At 45.8% G+C, this 18,532-nt stretch overlaps 1 protein-coding gene across 2 annotated transcripts in view; it reads right to left on the bottom strand.

The window, feature by feature from the left end:
• Positions 1-14,778, bottom strand: part of STON2 (stonin 2) — a 173,890-nt gene extending 159,112 nt beyond the window's left edge. For both annotated transcript variants that reach the window (XM_030804175.1, XM_030804178.1), the window contains exon 1: positions 14,657-14,778. The gene's annotated coding sequence lies outside the window, so the exon portion shown is untranslated. The remainder of the gene's footprint in view (positions 1-14,656) is intronic.
• Positions 14,779-18,532: the final 3,754 nt, after the last annotated feature.

Here is an 18,532-nt window from a genome sequence, read left to right as displayed (position 1 = left end):
CTGGCACCTCCTCCTTTTTCTCGTTTCTGCTGTCTTGCTATGTGATCTCTGCACACCTGGGTCCCCTTTACCTTCCATCCTGAGTGGAACCAACCTGAAGCCCTCACCAGAAGCAGATGTTGGTGCCATGCTTCTTGTACAACCTGCAGAACTATGAGCAAAATAAACCTCTTTTCTTTATAAATTACCCAGTCTCGGGTGTTCCTTAACAGCAACACAAACACACTGAGACACCAGGTAAAAGAGATATTTGTGTTCATTCCAACTAGTCAATACTATCATAATACAGAATATTAAGGGAGCTCTGAGTGTGCTTGAGAAAGGAGAGAATAGGAGGCATTAGGACAGAGGTCACAGATTTCTGGATGCCCAGTTTTCCAGCATTTGAAGAAGTGAAACCTTCATCTTTCTGCAGCATGGGCTTCAGTAAGTGCATGGGTTTCTGTGGGTCCACCTAATATTTCTAGATTTCCAGGCCAGGCGCGGTGGCTCACGCCTGTAATCGCAGCACTCTGGGAGGCTGAGGCAGGCGGATCACGAGGTCAGGAGTTCAAGACTAGCCTGACCAACATGGTGAAACCCTGTCTCTACTAAAGATACAAAAAAATTAGCTGGGTGTGGAGGTACGCACCTGTAATCCCAGCTACTCAAGAGGCTGAGGTAGGAAAATCACTTGAACCCTGGAGGCGGAGGTTGCAGTGAGCCGAGATGGTGCCACCCAACTCCAGCCTGGGAGACAGGGCAAGACTCTGTCTCAAAAAAAAAAAAAAAAAAAAAAAAAAAAAAAAAAAGATTTCTAGATTTCCAGCACTTGAAAAAGTGAAACCTTCTTCATCTTCCTGCAACATGACCTTCTATAGGTATACCTAAGGTGAGCTGCACACTTTTCTTGATATTATCACTACATACACAAGTCACCAATCAGGAAGAGTTCTCAAGTTAGGGCCAAGACCAAGATGTACAACTCAGACCTGAAGGCTTCTCCTTGAAACTGGTTCTTAGCATTTAAACAACAAACTATAGCTCTCTGAATCTCTTTGAGTTATAATTTAAGCCAGAGACTCTCATCTCTGGAAAAATACACATAACATGCAACATTAATTATAATTTAAGGCACTTCACAGACACACTTCTCAAAGTCCTAGGGATCTGTGGACTCCCTGCTAAAAACTGTCACCCTAGAACAACTTATCTGGCTCAAGTTGCTTTCAGGCCTTTCAAAACAAAACAAAATTATTCCAGAGGAGCCCAGCAGAAGGAAGCCAGGCACTGTGGCTTCTACTGACCCTGAACTGATAATTCCTTATTTCCGTTTTCAGCAAAGCAGAGGATATGTCCTTCCCTTTTCTGAGAATCCTTCCCCTCCCTCTTCCCCCAACAAAACAGACGCATGGGCATAAAACCAAAACAGCCTGGCCAAACGTTAAAACGCAGGCTGCTGCAGTGGCCTCATGGGGCAGCTGCACAGGGGCCCCTGGCTGATCATGATGTTATCCTTGTGAACCAGGCCTCTCACAAACAAGAAACAGACGCATCCCAAGTTTGTGTCTGCTGACTGAAGGCAGGGGCATGTGGGTGTCTCCAACTGCCAGGGACAGCCACAAGGAACCAGGACACACTGGGTGGGCTTGGCACAGTGTGAGAGTCGATGTCTGTTGACTGAGGCCTGGCTGCTTTGGTAGAGTGAAGTCTGAGGTTTTGATACATGAAATGCACTACTGACATCCCCTATGTTTAAAGTAAATTCTAAGTGTGGAGAGCAGGTATGTTATGAAATGTCACAGCTTGCAGGACAAAAGAATTCTCACAGTATAAAATGTGAGCAAATGAGCACCTTTCAATGGTGACAACTCACTCATCCCCACACTCCTAGTTTATTTCCTTCTTTTATTTTTCCTAATCAGGCGTGGTGGCTCATGCCTATAATCCCAGCACTTTGGGAGGCCGAGGCAGGCAGATCACTTGATGTCAGGAGTTCGAGACCAGCCTGGCCAACATGGTGAAACCCCATCTCTACTAAAAATACAAAAATTAGCTGGGAGTGGTGGCACACACCTATAACCCCAGCTACTCGGGAGGCTGAGGCAGGAGAATCGCTTGAACACAGGAAGCTGAGGTTGCAGTGAGCCAAGATCACACCACTGTACTCCAGCCTGGATGACAAAGCAGGACTCCATATCAAAAAAAAAATTTTTCTGATTTGTGTTTTTATTATAAACAGAACACACTCTCACTAAAAAAAAAAAAAAATGGAAAATACAGAAAAGTATAATCACTGGGGTACATCTACAATGATTTGATTTAAAAACTTCCATCAGCATGCATTTCTTCAACTTCTCAGGGACACTTCCATTGTTTAAGGGTAAGGCATTCCTTATAGTGGGAGGAGAGGCTGTCACCACAGACAAATGGGACAGGATCCTTTGGCCTTGTGACTTCCTGGGCTCTCATCTCAGTGGCTAAGAATTATGTATTCTATTGTTTTTTCCAAGTTGATGGAAATTTCCCACCATGTATGTCTATTCTCCTTACTTCCTCAATCTGAAAGACCAAAAGAAAAATTTAATCACTGGAAGCTCTTTCCTATTAATGTTTCTGCTTTGTTGTTTCTAAAGATTTTTTCTTTCAGTCCTCACATCGCCCACACCCATCTAGAGATGGTTTCTCAAAAACCACAGCAGGGATTTAGAAATACACCACACTGTTATATACATTTGGTCCTGACACCACTAATAGCAGTATTTCTTTTGGTAGATGTCTCACTGACAGTAACTCTTGCAAAACAGAAAAGCTACAAATTCAAAGCATATAAACCATAAATGCAAACACAGCAGACATAATAATTAGAGGATGGAGTGACAAGACTTCAGAATGTGATTCTCCACATCTCTGGGTTCTTATTTAGCTTTGAGAGAGAGAGTGTTTCAGAAACAGATTCAGAATATTATTACTTGCTGAGTGAAATAAAATGGATGAGAGGAATTTTCCAACCAAGTGTAAAACTTGGATTTAAAATAGTAAAGAAGGCTGGTCTCGGTGGCTCACGCCTGGAATCTCACCACTTTGGGAGGCCGAGGAGGAGGGTGGATCATTTGAGATCAAGAGTTTGAGACCAGCTTAGCCAACAAAGTGAAACTCCATCTCCACTAACAATACAAAATTAGCTGGGCATGGTGGCTCACACCTGTAATCCCAGCTACTTGGGAGGAGAATCACTTAGGCAGAAGAATCACTTGAATTCGGGGGGGCAGAGATTGCAGTGAGCCAAGATCATGCCACTGTACTCCAGCCTGGACGACAGAGTGAAACTCCGCTGTCAAAAAAAAAAATTAGTAGGGAAGATTGGTTAGTATCTTAGGGAAGAGTGAGAGAACCTCCTTACCTGGCTCATGGTGGCAAAGCGCAAACATGAGGTTATTATACGTAATACTAAAACACTGTCATCCAGTGGTATCTCTTTTGTTCTGTGTTTCAGTTTTCATATCTCTGAATGCTTGAGCATCTGCGATTCTTGTGGCAATTATCACATATAGAAGCCAGATCTGATCACTGGATGTAATGTTTCAATTACAGAGAAAACATAGTCGCTGGCATATGTGTGTAGTTACTACAGTATCTCCCTGACCTCTCTCTTTTATTATTTTTTGTTAAAGAAGAAAAACAGCAGCAATATAAGTTGATTAAAATGCGGTTTTCTGGCCGGGCGCAGTGGCTTACGCCTGTAATCCCAGCACTTTGGGAGGCCAAGGCGGGCGGATCACAAGGTCAGGAGACGGAGACCATCCTGGCTAACATGGTGAAACCCCATCTCTACCAAAAAACAAAATACAAAAAATTAGCCGGGCGTGGTGGCAGGCGCCTGTAGTCCCAGCTACTTGGGAGGCTGAGGCAGGAGAATGGCGTGAACCCAGGAGGTGGAGCTTGCAGTGAGCCGAGATCGCGCCACTGCACTCCAGCCTGGGTGACAGAGCGAGACTCCGTCTCAAAAAAACAAACAAACAAACAAAATGCGGTTTTCAGCTTAGGGAAAATTCAAAGGGCTTTAACGTGTGACTGTCACCACTCCTCACTTTTAACAAATTTACATGAACGGTGAGAATCTTTCAAGACATACAGTGGTGAACAGCTTCGTAGCATCAGTGTCGCACTTACTGAGCCCTCACACCTATGAGATGGGCATTTTTAACCACCAGTTCTCATCTCACAGGCAAAGAAACTGAGTCTCAGAGACTAAGTAACTTGCCCAAGGGCACAAAGATAGTAAGCGATCAAATGGTATCCGACCCTAGTCTTAACTCAGGCACCTAACCATGGCATTATAGAGCTCAAATGATAAAACCACCCAAAGAAAATGCTGATGGGTCCATACCTCATTTTACACTGGCAAAGTGAAGAAAAGCACAAACTAGAAAACTCGAGCCAGCTTGAATTTCCCAATGGAGCTGGAATGCCCCCTGATTCAACCCTAGGACCCCTTCTCCAGCTGTTAAATACCTTCATTCCTTCACGGCTTTAGATTCCATCTATAAGCTAGGGACCCCCACATAGATCCTTCCAGCCTTGACTTCTCACCTGACTTCTGGTGCCCACTGAGCATCTTCACTTCAACATCTAAAAAGATTCTCACACTTAACGCATCCAGATTTGACCAGCGACTCTCCCTTCCCTGAAATTACTGCGGCAGGAACCCTTCCCATCCAAGATGATGGCACTCTACCCCTCCAGTCCCCCTCACCTGAAACATCAAGTCATCCAACCTTGTCTTCTTTCTTCCTCTGACACAGTTTCTCTCATGTTCATTTTACAAAAAGGCAGTTTACATACATATTTCTCATATGATTCTTTAAAATGGCTAGTTTCCCTAGGACACTTCATAAGACTTCATTTGAGCATAACTCACCGTGAGTACCTTAAGTGAGGTAGTCAAGTAAGCTTTGTCTAACACAGCACTGTGTAACCTACAAACCATGATATTCATCTACCGCTTTATTTTTATGTGCTATTTGATAAACACTTACGTAACACTTCTCATCTCTCAGATATTGATGTCAAAGTGCTTTACTGCTCATTTAATTAAATTATCACATAATCCTCATAACCCTATGAAGTAGGTTCCCTTTAAAGAGATAAGGAAACTGAGGCTCAGGGAGATTAAATAGCTTACCTGAAACTGCACAATTCAAACCCAGGCAGTCTGGCTCCAGAGTCTGTACTTGTAACCACTTCGCCCTGCTCCATCCACGAGATGTACTTTTTTGCCTCGTGAGTTGTTTTCTTATGAGTAGAAACATACATGTATAAATGAACCGACACTCTTATCTGGCTTTCTTATACCCAGGACCCACCTCTGCAAAGTGCCTGACCTGACTGGGTGCATACTCTCTACCCTCTTCATAGGAAAATGGCAACCAAATGACAGGAGATCCCTGGGCCCAGGAGAACTGTGCTGTGACCAGCCAAGTCACCCAGACAGGAGTCTGATATGCGAAAGCAAACAACTCTAACTCCTTGGGACTGCCTCCCCAAGGCCTGCTCAGGAATCGGGAACTTAAAATCAACCGGAAGCAGAGCATGTGCGCTCCAGGGTGCCTGAGTATGATGGATGGCACAGCTGGAGGAGCTGGCTGTGTTGCAGACAGCACAGCCCCGCCTATGCCAATTAGGTTGATGGGTGGTGACTGAGAAACATGCTGGATTTACTCAGATCCTCACTCCCTAACTCACCAACTTTTTAGACATCATAACAAAAAGAATAAGGATGAGATAGGGAAAAAAAAAGAGAGAGAAAAAAGTGTGCTTTGACTGCCCTGCTGATACTGTGAACTGACCCTGCAAAAACAAAAGCAGTTTTCCTCCTACCAGGCTTCTCCCAGGTGTGGCCAGAGTGTACAGACAGCCCCTGTTAACTCCTCAGAGCACATTTCCTTTTGCTTCCAGATACCACAGTGACTCAGGGCATAGCTTCTAGATCTAAGAGATTAAGAGAGGTAGGTTTAAAGCCCAGCTCCATTGCAACCTTTGACAAAGTACTTAGCTCCAGCCTCTGTCTGCCTCATGTAATGCTACTCCTTAGATGAGATGCTACTCCTCCTGACCTTACAGCGTTGAGGTGCAAATTCAGTAAGATAACATGGTATAACCACTCAGCAGAGGATGTAAAACTTAATGTATGATAGCTATTGACAGTGTTTTTGATAATTTCAGCAATGATAAAAGTTTTCCATCCTTCAACTGTTCAAAGTCTGAAGTGGAGGGAAATGTAGGGACATGGAATGATTTAGAAAAAAATGAATATTTTATGTTTGACAAGGATGGGGAAAAACACAAAGTATATTTTTGACAGCTCTGAGTTCACATAATAGACAACATTTAAACAACATATAACTGGATACGTCTACCAAATATGGATCACCCCAGCCTCATCCACTTAACCATGGCATTATCATTATTCTCTTTTAAAAGCTGAAGACAAACGGGCCAGGCATGGTGGCTCACACCTGTAATCCCAGCACTTTGGGAGGCTGAGGCAGGTGGGCTGCTTGAGGCCAGAAGTTCGAGACCAGCCAGGCCAACGTGGTGAAACCCCATCTCTACTGAAAATACAAAAATTAGCCAGGCATGGTGGCACACACCTGTAGTCCCAGCTACTCAGGAAGGAGAGACAGGAGAATCGCTTGAACCCAGGAGGTGGAGGCTGCAGTGAGCTGAGATCCTGCCACTGAACTCCAGCCTGGGTGACACAATGATACTCTGTCTCAAAAAAAAAAACGGAAACAAAAACCAAAAAAATTTAAGACAAATGTTTTCTGTTTCTAAGGCACACAGTGAAATAAAGTCTGTTTTCATTTAAAGTATCCCATTTGGTTTTTTAAACCAGTTAGCTAACTTCAAAGGGCAGCCAATGGAGGGACTATCAAGCTGGCAAGGGTCTAGTGTCTAACTTCAAAGTTCAGGTAGATAGAAAGCCACTGATGGTCCCACTATACTTCTCGGCATTTGGCATGAAAAATGCTTGAGAATGCCCTTTCATTCAGATGGTGTGTTTGCATGGACACACAGCACTAAAATGGTACCTTCTTTCAATGAAAGCCAGGGAGAAGCCTGAAAAAGAAGCATACAATGATCTCACCCCAAGCTTAAAATTAACAAGGACCCTTTGGGGTCACAGCTGACAGCCCCCATGGGGCATAATATGAGTAGGAGAAATCCTATCTAGATGACAGGGGCCCTAGTGTCATCTTAGTGTCATTCTTAGTGTCACCATCCTTATGGAGATATGTGAAGTGACTTAAGCTAGACACCGCCAAATGTCAGGGGAAGCAGGGTCAGTTATTACAGAAGCACCAAGGGATTTCTGCATGTCTTTCAACAAGTCATTTGACCTTTCCAGGTTAGATTGCCAGTGGAGTAGGACCAACTGCCTGCAAGTTTGACAGAGTTTATAATAGAATTAGATTTTATTTATATAGACATTTGACATCCTTAGCTCCAAAGTGCTTTCCTATTAATACAATGAACATGTTAAGAGGGCCAAATCAGAGTCCAGTGTTATTCATCTACTAATAAATCACTGAATGGCTTCATTTGCAGGAGGTTATGCAGCCATTCAGATTAAATAGTGCTTTTGATAATTTAGGCAAAGATTAAATAGTCTGATGGCAGTCGAGAAAGGATAGCTTTAAGAAGGCTGGGCACGGTGGTTCACGCCTGTAATCCCAGCACTTTGGGAGGCCGAGGAGGGCGGATCACGAGGTCAGGAGATCGAGACCATCCTGGCTAACACAGTGAAACCCTGTCTCTAATAAAAATACAAAAAATTAGCTGGGCGTGGTGGTGGGCGCCTGTAGTCTCAGCTACTCGGGAGGCTGAGGCAGGAGAATGGCGTGAACCCAGGAGGTGGAGGTTGCAGTGAGCCGAGATTGTGCCACTGCACTCCAGCCTGGATGACAGAGCGAGACACTGTGTCAAAAAGAAAAAAAAAAAAGAAGTCATCTAGGCCGGGCACGGTGGCTCACGCCTGTAACCCCAGCACTTTGGGAGGCCACGGCAGGTGGATCACCTGAGGTCAGAAGTTCGAGACGAGCCTGGCCAACATGGTGAAACCCCATCTCTACTAAAAATACAAAAAATTAGCCAAGCGTGGTGGCGGGCACCTGTAATCCCCACTACTCAGGAGGCTGAGGCAGGAGAATTGCTTGAATCCAGGAGGCGAAGGTTGCAGTGAGCTGAGATCGCGCCACTGCACTCCGGCCTGGGCGACAGAGCAAGACTCTGTCTGAAAAAAAAAAGAAAAAAGAAGTCATCTAGCTCCGACTTCCCTTCTCTCCCACTTGAGCCCTTTACTTCAGATACAGTAGTCCAGTGAATGGACCTGAAAAGACTTGTGGACCAGTGCAGCGGCACAGTTCACTTAGACCCATTCCTTCCCTAAAGACTATGGTGGTTCCCACCTAGCTAAATCCTACTTCTCCATCCAGCCTGGAGTAGCTGCTCCTCCCTGAACCTTCCCAGCCCAGCACAATCTGGGAAAGACTCGCTGTCTGAATTCACAGCACTTGACAGCCCACTGGATTATTTGCCTACTGTTGGTATCGCTGTGGTTTAACTATCATTGATTTTATATAAATATTATGTCTTTTCTCTCTCAGCATAGAGGCTGTGTCAGGGACTGAGCATAATACTTCTCTGAATTCCTTGTAACATTTTCCTCAAAGCCTTGCACTCAGCAGATGGTCAATACCATTCAAATGAACATAACTCCCAAAGGTTTCACTGAGCCATTAGCAACCTGCAAAGTGGCTTCACACTCCTCGCTGTGGTGAAACATCACAAGGAACACTGACCACCCCTTGCCAGTTAGAGAGGCCACTTCAGGGCACCAGTCCAAGTTAGTACGCAGCCAGCTGGGGTGACAAAGGTTGCACACTATGAATGAAAAATCCAAGTTTCAATCCTGCCCTACTATTATCTATCTATAGAATTTTGGTCAACTGTTTCTATCTTTGTTAATGCATTTCAGAAAGAGGGCAGTAACACTAAAGTCTACCTCCCGAAAGTGCTAGAGATGTGAAAAAACATACAGATATATGAGATATAAGCATTTATTTTATATAACTAGATAATAGAAGATAATATTTTTCTATGATTTGATACTTAACATTTCTTAAATATCAAATTGCTGGGTAAATGTTATCCAGTGGGGATGCACCTTCTAATGAATTGTTCAGCATTTTAAATCCCCCTGGCTGGTTTAAGTGTCCCTTCTCTCACTGGCTCTCAGAGTTACATCCACAGTTTTGTTTGCTGCGCCTTTTGAAATTTTAGGCCAGGTTTCCTGGAAACCTGAGCTGGAGGGAACCGTGGTAGTTCACCATAGAGTAGATCAAGTGAAGGCAGTACCAAGGCCACAGCTGCACGAGGGGGAAAAACTGCTGGCTCTCCAAAATGACCTGGAGAGGGAAACAGTTGGCTTCAGGCCTCCAGGACAGAGGCTATAGTTCTAAGCTTTCTCATCCACCTCTGGGAAGGTACACAGAATCCTGGGGGAGTTTGTCCTGTTTCAGAAAGCACACCTTCAAGGTACGACTTGTCTCTCAAATCTCAACTGGAACAAGGATCTTTTCAAATCTCACTCACTTCATTTTATAATATGAGCTCATTATAGTATTTCTTATTTTATACACATTTAATATGCATATAGAAGGCTGGATGCAGTGGCTCCCACCTGTAATCCTAGCGCTTTGAGAGGCCGAAGCAGGCGGATCATTTGAGGTCAGGAGTTGGAGACCAGCCTGGCCAACATAGGAAAACCTCATCTCTACTAAAAATAGAAAAATTACCTGTGGCCAGGCACAGTGGCTCACGCCTGTAATCCCAGCACTTTGGGAGGCCGAGGTGGGCACATTACCTGAGATCAGGTGTTCAAGACCAGCCTGACCAACATGGCAAAACTGTCTCTACTAAAAATACAAAATTAGTCGGGCACAGTGGCGCATTCCTGTAATCCCAGCTACTAGGGAGGCTGAGGCAGGAGAACTGCTTGAACCCAGGAGCTGGAGGTCGCAGTAAGCCGAGATTATGCACTGCACTCTAGGCTGGGCAACAACAGCGAAACTCTGTCTCAAAAAAAAAAAAAATTAGCTGTGCGTGGTGGTGGGTACCTGTAATCCCAGCTACTTGGGAGACTGAGGCAGGAGAATCCCTTGAACCTGGGGGTAGAGGTTGCAGCAAGCTGAGATCACACCACTGCACTAAAGCCTGGGGGACAAGAGCAAAACTCTATCTCAAAAAAATAAAATGCATATAGAATTTCTAGAATTTTCTATTCACATCCCGATGGGTAATTCTGCACTCATCCTACCTTGAAACAAATATTCTAATCTGGTAGCCAGCACTTAGAATGGTGATCCTAGAAGTATTTCATGCATTTACATGCTCTCTGTCACATGCTGGCAAACCACTGGTTTATTGGGACCCTAGGTAGAGTTCAAATTTGTGCCATGCTTACGAATGAGAAAAAATATAGTAAAAAACAAACAAAAAAAAGACACTCTCACTGTGTTTTATTTCCTGTGTCACGTTATACACCCCAACATATTTGCTCCTTTACGTCCATTTCTGGCATGCCCTGTTGTTTCAGGAGTGATGAGTCACAGTTAGGGGGAACTGTAGTAACTTGCTCCATCTCGTAGTATAAGCCAAACCATGGACAATCTTGGGTTCTCAGGGGGTTATTTATCTTGGGGGTGGGGGGTGCTGATCACAATCTGTATGACCACATGGCACAGATATTTAATTATGATGGTGACCTCAAGTAAAGCAAGCAATTTCTTGGTCTGACTATATCAAAATTCAGCCAAATGTCCACCCGGTGGGAAAGCTCAGCTCCAGAAGAAATTATAGCTGGAATGACAAGAAGTGTGATGGATCAGGATTGGAATATGCGGACAGGCTTGAGTGAGAGGTCTGGAGCCAGACAAAAGGGCGTGTGCTAGATGACAGGATGGGAAGTCTGGGCAAAATTACAAAGGGATGCGACGAAGCAGCACTTGTATGCTTCTTCTCTGGACCCAAGCTTTTTTCATTTCCTCACTATGAGCATTGCATCTGCAATTTAATATACACCTAGACTCAGTTACTCTTACAGAGCCTACTGCTCATGGCCAGAGTCAGCCTTCAGCAAAACTGCTGCATGGAGAACGCTGAGACCTTCCAGCCCTTTTCCTCCTTCCATTGGACTCTTCCATTCAGGTATTTATCTCAATCACACCTTAATGTCTCCCCTTAGTTTAGTGGTTTTCAAAGTGTAGGACCAGCGGCATCAGTATCACCTGAGCACTTGTCAGAAATACTCATTTCCAGGCCCCAGACCGGACTGACTGATTCAGGAACTCAGGGGGCCAGGCCCAGCAATCTGCATTTTCTCAGTCCCTCCAGGTGATTCGGATGCACACTAAAGTTTGAGATCCACTGCTTCAGGTGATATAAAATAACGACTTCAAGATGAGAGAGCATGTGCATTTTAGGAGAGAACTTGTGAAGAAGGCAAGCTGCTCAAGAGCCAACTAAATCAGTTTCTAGCAGTGGAATTTTAAGCCATGTAACAGATGGTGAGAGAGAGACTGGAGGCCACCGTATTTGCCCTGGCCCTCATCACCTCTTGCTTTTTAGCTCACCTATTTCAATCTTCTCTCCACCTGGCCACTAGAAATGTGTGTTCAGCAGGAAAATCTGACCCTGTCAAAGCCCAACTCAAAACTCTTCAGTGGCTGCTCCCTGCCAATGGATAAAGTCCCAATCCCCTGGCACCCGACCCAGCGTCCTTCATCATCTGCCACTGGGCCACCTCCTGACCTTGTTTCCTTCAGCACTTTTCCTCCTGCTCAGCCATACCTCGCTGTCTGCAGCTTGTTTAGACTTTCCCATACCACGGACAGCAGACTTTGCCATGTGAATTACCTTGACCAACAGCATGAGAGCTGAAGTGACGGCTGCTACTTCTGAGCAGACTTTAGATGCTATAGTTTTGTTCTATCATGTCCTTTTTCCCTTTGTCATAAATAAGATCCACATTGTCCCAGAGAGAGTCTGTTTCTTAAGCCTCAGTGGGTCCCAGAATGATGACAAATGAGGGGTAGAACTATGCCTGACTTACACTGGACATGCAGCATGAGAGGGAACTAAATCTTGGCTGTTGCAAATTATTATTATTTGGGGGTTACTTGTTATTTACCGTTAAGCTGACTGTAATAGTACTTTTGACCACTTCTCTCAGTCTGGAATGTCTTCTCTTCTCTGCTCTACCTTCTTTCCAATCCCACCTCACCCCTGCCTGCACAAGAGACTTGCTCATCATTCTACACTCAGCTCAAGTGTTACCCCTCGGTCAAGCTTTTTGTGTCTTTCTCAGGTATAACTTTTAAGATCCTCTCTGGATGCTCCAGACCTGTAACCACGTCCCTGGAACTGTGCCACGGCGCCTCCATTCATTAGTACTATCCTTAGAACAACCTCTAAGAAAAAATAATAATAAAATTAAAAATTCAACAACTCATTTTATAAAGCAGAAGCCTGGCTCAGAAAAACAAAGCAATTTGTTGAAGCTTCCCAGAGTCAGTCACAGTCTGAGATTTCACGAGGTGGGAGTCTGGCTCTGAACTCAAGAGTCTTTGCCCCGCCCAACACATCTCTCTTACTCCCCGCAGCAGCAAGCGCGTTCAGATCCTCCCACGCCACTGGAGAGAGTAAAAGTCCTCTTATCAACAACTGAAAAGGCTGCCATGCTAATCTGAGACTTGAAAGATTGCATCTGGAAGTGGGCTTCTTACCCCCTGAGAAGATAAGCATTTCCCCAAAGTCAATGTATTCATTCTAAGGCTCCTGGCAAAAGCACAAGAGACCCTACAAGAACTGGGGCATTTTGTTTGCATCCTTTCCCCAGATCCTAGCCTATGGGTTGCCGGATAGGGGGTAGTATGGTGTGGTAAGACAGATTCCCACCGACATCACCCTAGAGAAGCTTTGAGAAGGTTCTTTTGGATTCGTCACAGAGGAGGAGGCAACTGAGCTGGGGGTTCAGAACTCCAAGCAGGTCTGCTACATGTCGATATTTTAAGTTTTAAAAAGAAAAATAAAAGGGGCCAATTATTTGACTTTTCAGATTAACCAAGAAAAGAAAAGTGACACAGTGACAAAGAATTAAACCAGACCACCCAGGTCAGGCATAGGAAAAAAACACCTAAAAGTAGCAACTGCAATTTTAGGTTTCTATGAGCCACTGGCATTTTTGTTGTGTGGTTGAGTTTTTTTCTTCCTCTCTCTTTCTCCCTCCTTCTCTTTTTAGTTTTACCTTTTCGTTTAAGGGAGGAGTAAAAAGTATAAAACTTTCAAATACTTCCCCCAAATCAGCCATGCTAACGAAAGGTGAACATTTAACAAAGTATCATGATATTATTTTCACACAATATTCATACCAATTTTTTCAAAGGTCACAAAGCTTTTCTCAGTTACTAGTTGGAATGCATTTATCTCTCTCACCATTCCAACGGATCGGTTTTTTACCGCCCCCCAAAAGGATATGCTACCTTTAAAGATACCATCAGTCTCATTAATAATAGCATCTTTTTCCTTTCAAGTGTAGAAAGCTGTTCAGAGCTGCAAATGGTTGCTAGGCCAGTTTGGACACGTCTGATTTACTCTTTAAAAGCCCATCCACTCCGTATAATAAATAATAAGAGCCGGTATTTATTGAGTGCTTAGCGCTGTGCTCGGTGTTTTTCAGGCATTGGCTCATATAATCCTCAAAACAGCGCTATCAGGCCGGTGGTATAACCTTACAGATCAGGAGAGGGAGGCACAGAGAGTAAGAAGGACCTGCTCGAGGGGGAAACGGGGAGCGTCGGGAGAGGCGGGGAGGCAGGCAGAGGCCAGGAGCTGCACAAAAGCACAGTTAATGATTCACACACAGCCCTCAGGCAGCTCCTTCCAGTAGGGGTTGCACCAGAACACACGGACGCGCACACACACACACGCACGAATGCACACACACGCACACGCGCGCGCACACACACACTCTCATCTTCAACTCTTCATCCCAGCGAGAGGCGGGTGTCCGGCAAATTGCTTGGCAACGCGTAGAGGAAACTCCATCCAAGCCCCACGTCCAGGCCGCCTCTGGGCGCTGTCCAGCGGGCAGAGGGCCTGAGGCCAGGCTGGGGTCCTTCCCGACACCCCGAAGGTGGGGCGCGGCGCCAAGGCCAGGGTTTCAGGCGATGGGAGTGTAGGGAAAGCACCGTCCCCTGGGACACCTGTTGTCGCCTCCCCACTCGGGCCGATGAAGACATCCTGGGCGTCCCAATCTTGAAGATACCCGTCGGCCAGAAGTGTCTGTGTATGGGGCCAGGGGTCGCAGGAGTCCTCTGCCTTAAGCAGAGTCCCCTCGTCCTCTCCCACCCCGGGACGCCCGCGGCTGGTGGAAACGCCGCGCCTCCGCGTGGCTCGACCGAGCAGGCTCGGGAGCGCCAGGGGGCACCGCGGCGCTAGGACCTGGCGGCCGGCCCGCCCCCGCCCCCCGCCCCCGCCCCCCGCCCGCTCCACCTGCAGGGCCCCTCTTGGGGGGCGCGCTCGCCCTCCTGCTGCGGGACGTGAGTGCAGTTACCTGCGCCGCGGTCCGCAGGGTCCCCGGCGTCCGCCGGAAGGTCGCCGCGGAAAAGCCGGCTTCTCTGGCCGCGGGATACCCACCCGGCCGCGCTGCTCTCGCCACGCTCCCTCCCGGCCGCAGCGCCGACGCCGGCTCCAGACTCTCGGGCTCGCTCTGCGCCCGCCGGCTCCCGGCGCCGCTCCCGCCGCTCCTGATTGGCCGCGGCGCGCTCCCGAGCCGCGCCATGATTGGGCAGCCGAGGAGCCGGGGCGGGGGGGCCTGGCCGGGCGCCGCCGGGATCTGCTGGCCAAGCCTCCCGCGCCGCAGCCTCGCTTTCCCGCGGCTCCCGGAGCCCCAACCAGACGCCGAAACCGGGATCCTTCCCCTCTGCGCCTAGTAGGGCCGGCCGTCCAGGCACGAGGCAACACGGAAAGCATCGATTCGAGCGACGTGGAAATGGCGTGGAATGGGGAGCGCATGGGAGTCCCACCCGCTCCACCTGCGGGCTGGTAGTTGAGACCTCCTAGGAGCGGGAATCATTGCTCAACTAGCCTCACTCCTGTACGTTCATTTATTGATACTTTTGACTCTACAAAGGGCGTAGGCTCAGGACAGTGGCTTGTAAACAGCGGGCGCCAAATAGTTCTGTGGACTCATATCGGACTCTACACACAACCTCTCAGTGGTCCTACCTGAGCTCTCAAAGGGAGAGCAACTTGTTTAAAGTCTTAATCATGCCAACAAATTATTAAAAACACCGTGCTAGGTGTTTAGGGGGAAAAAAGATAAAAATGGTGAGATCTTCGATTACAGGGAAGTTCATACCCAGCTAGAGAGATGAGGCTGGATAATGATAATGACCCTAACGTTTTTATGGTGCATGTTGTTTACTAGGCACTATTCCAAACGCTTTACATTTATTAGTTCAGAAATACAGAAAGAGGCTGTCATAAGAACATCCATATGCCCCTTGAACATGTGGACAAGTGACACCAGTTTTTAGTCTGGAGAGATTTTCATTGAAAGACACACCAGCAGTCACTCCACACTGTGGAGGAGAGGCACTGGTTAGAACCGAGGGCGTATAGGGAATTGAAATTGTTCTGTCCTCCGTCTCTTCTCCCATCTGCCCTGAATCTTCCTAAGGAATAAAAACAAACCATAAATCTGGGTGCCACCAGACCTTTGTTCTGTTACTCATAAAACACCCTCTTTAAACACCCAGATAGGAAATGAGTAGAAGTAAGTAACACAACTTATATTGTAGGACCTTTAGCTTGGTGGCACTACCTTGAAAGCAAGTATGTAGCCGTTTTTCTACAGACATTTCCCCCTTGTTTATTCTCTTATGTTGACAGAACACCATGAGTGAGAAATTTGGCTTAGGAGAGAAGTAAAGACTCAAGGCTTTAACAGTTTCACCCACTCTGAACAGTCTTGATGCTTACCTTAGGGTAAGCTTACAGTCATTTACTTTGAGGAGCTCAAGACCACAAGAGGAAATTACCTCTGTTTTCTCCAGTTTATATCAATGGACAAACACATGATTCACTTTAATTTTTTTCTTTTTTTAGCCGGAGTCTCACTCTGTCGCCCAGGCTGGAGTGCAGTGGCACGATCTCGGCTCTCTGCAACCTCTGCCTCCCGGGTTCAAGCTATTCTCATGCCTCAGCCTCCTGAGTAGCTGGGATTACAGGCATGTGCCACCACACCCGGCTAATTTTTGCATTTTTAGTAGAGACGGGGTTTCACCATGTTGGCCAGGCTGTCTCGAACTCCTGGCCTCAAGTGATCCGCCCGCCCCGGCCTCCCAAAGTGCTGGGATTACAGGCATAAGCCACCGTGCCGGGCCTCAGTTGATTCACTTTATATTGAATAGGTGGACACGCACGGGTTGAACCTCACCTGGGAGGAACACCAGACAGAGCGCGGCATGGTGTGGACTGTGTGAGGAGAGTTCTTTCATGGGCATCCCTCTCCAAACATCAGAAGCACATGGAGACATCAGCCCATAATTCAGGTTGCTCGCTTTACATAGCTGTGGCTTCTGCCAAAGCAGAAGTTCCATTTGGATTGGTCAAACTATCCCTCCAGCGAAGAAGGACTGTTTCAGCCAGAACCAAGCTGACCCAAGATGGTTTGTCAAACTGCTCAACCCTCATCACATCACATTAAACTCAGCCCAGGGATGACAAGTGAAAGAAGGATGGCAAATGAAGAAAGAGTGACAAGTGAAAGAAGAACCTGAATTCTACTTCCATTACCTTGGAATCTTACTGGGGCCAGGAACTGCTTATATCTTGGTCTGTTCTCTGTCTCTACCAAAATGCTTTATTTAGTTCGCCCTCTGTATCACATTTCTTCCCTGGTGACTACTGCTTAATGCTCAAAACTCAAATATTCTTTTCTCTGTGAAGCCTTCACTCATCTCCCAGGCTGAGCTGTGAACCTCTTGCCCATCTTATATTCCCGTAACATCAATAAGCAACAGCATTCTAGTGATCTGCTCAAATGGCCATCCTTCTAACTAGCAGACTGTGCATTACTTAGCAATGTATCCTCAATCAATGTATCCCCAATTAAGTAGGTTCTTAATAAACATGAAGTGACTGATGTAAACCCCTGACAGGCTAATAGGGTGGTATTAAGGAGACTAGGGCCACACCCTATCCTGGTCTTCAACAGGGCATTCTTCAGTTCCAGACTGGAAGGACATTTGGTGTGGAGCAAAGCGATCATCCATGCAATCCAACAGTAAAAAGGTAGTTTCTGTCAAGCACTGTCAAGTCAAGAGAAGAATAAGCTCTTCCTTAAATGAACACAAGGTGAAGTGGTGCAGTTAATTTACAAGACAGTTTTGCAATTTCTCAAAAAGTTAAACATAGAGTTATCATATGACCCAGTAATTCCGTTCCTTGATATACACCCAGGAGAACTGAAAGCATATGCCTACACAAAAACTTGTGCACAAATGTTCATTAGCATCATTATTCATAATATCTGAAGGTAGAAACCACCCAAATGCCCATCAATTAATGATAGATAAACAAAATGCATTAAATAGTACATAAGGTCTTCCGATAACGTTTCATTATGATGTTGATGAGAAAAAAAAGATCAACTCCCAGCTGAAAGTTTGCATGTTCTCCCCACATCTGCATGGGTTTTCTCCAGGTACTCCAGTTTCCTTTTGCATTCCAAAGATGTGCACATTAGGTTCATTGGCGTGTCTAAATTGTCCCAGAATGAGTGCATGTGTGTGTGTGTGTGTGTGTGAGAGAGAGAGAGAGAGAGAGAGAGAGAGAGAGGCTTGCGATGGAATGATGTCCTGTTTGGGACTGGTTCCCTGTTGGTGTGCTGAGTTGCCAGATGGGCTCCAATCACCTGAGACCTTGAAGTGGAGTAATGGGGCAAATAATTATCTTACTTGTTTTTATTAATCTTTTAAAAGTGTACATATAGCTCACATTTATTTCCACCTTTAATATTAGAAGGGTTTTTGCTCTTTATTTAGCAGTTTGGTGATGTTTTTGTGACCAGAAATGTGCTGTAGGAACTTAATTCTTGTTTACGTCAATTTCCTTATGGGAAAATTGGGGGTTTTTATACATTGTTTTGCTTAAAGGTTGCCGTTTCGAGAACCTATCAATGACAATAAGTGAGAACTTACTGTATATCCATATAATGGAATATTATTCAGGCATAAAATAAATGAAGTACTGATAAAAGCCAAAATATGGATAACTCTAGAAAACATCATGCTATGTGAAAGAAGCCAGAAACAAAAGGCCACACACAGTATGATTCTATTTACATGAAATATTCAGAATAGGCAAATCCATAGAGACCGAAAGCAGATTAGTGGTTGCCAAGGGGAAATGAGAAGTGACTGCT

Source organism: Nomascus leucogenys, chromosome 22a (assembly GCF_006542625.1).
Source record: "Nomascus leucogenys isolate Asia chromosome 22a, Asia_NLE_v1, whole genome shotgun sequence".
Taxonomy (NCBI): Eukaryota; Metazoa; Chordata; class Mammalia; order Primates; family Hylobatidae; genus Nomascus; species Nomascus leucogenys.
This window is presented reverse-complemented; position numbering and strand designations above follow the sequence as displayed.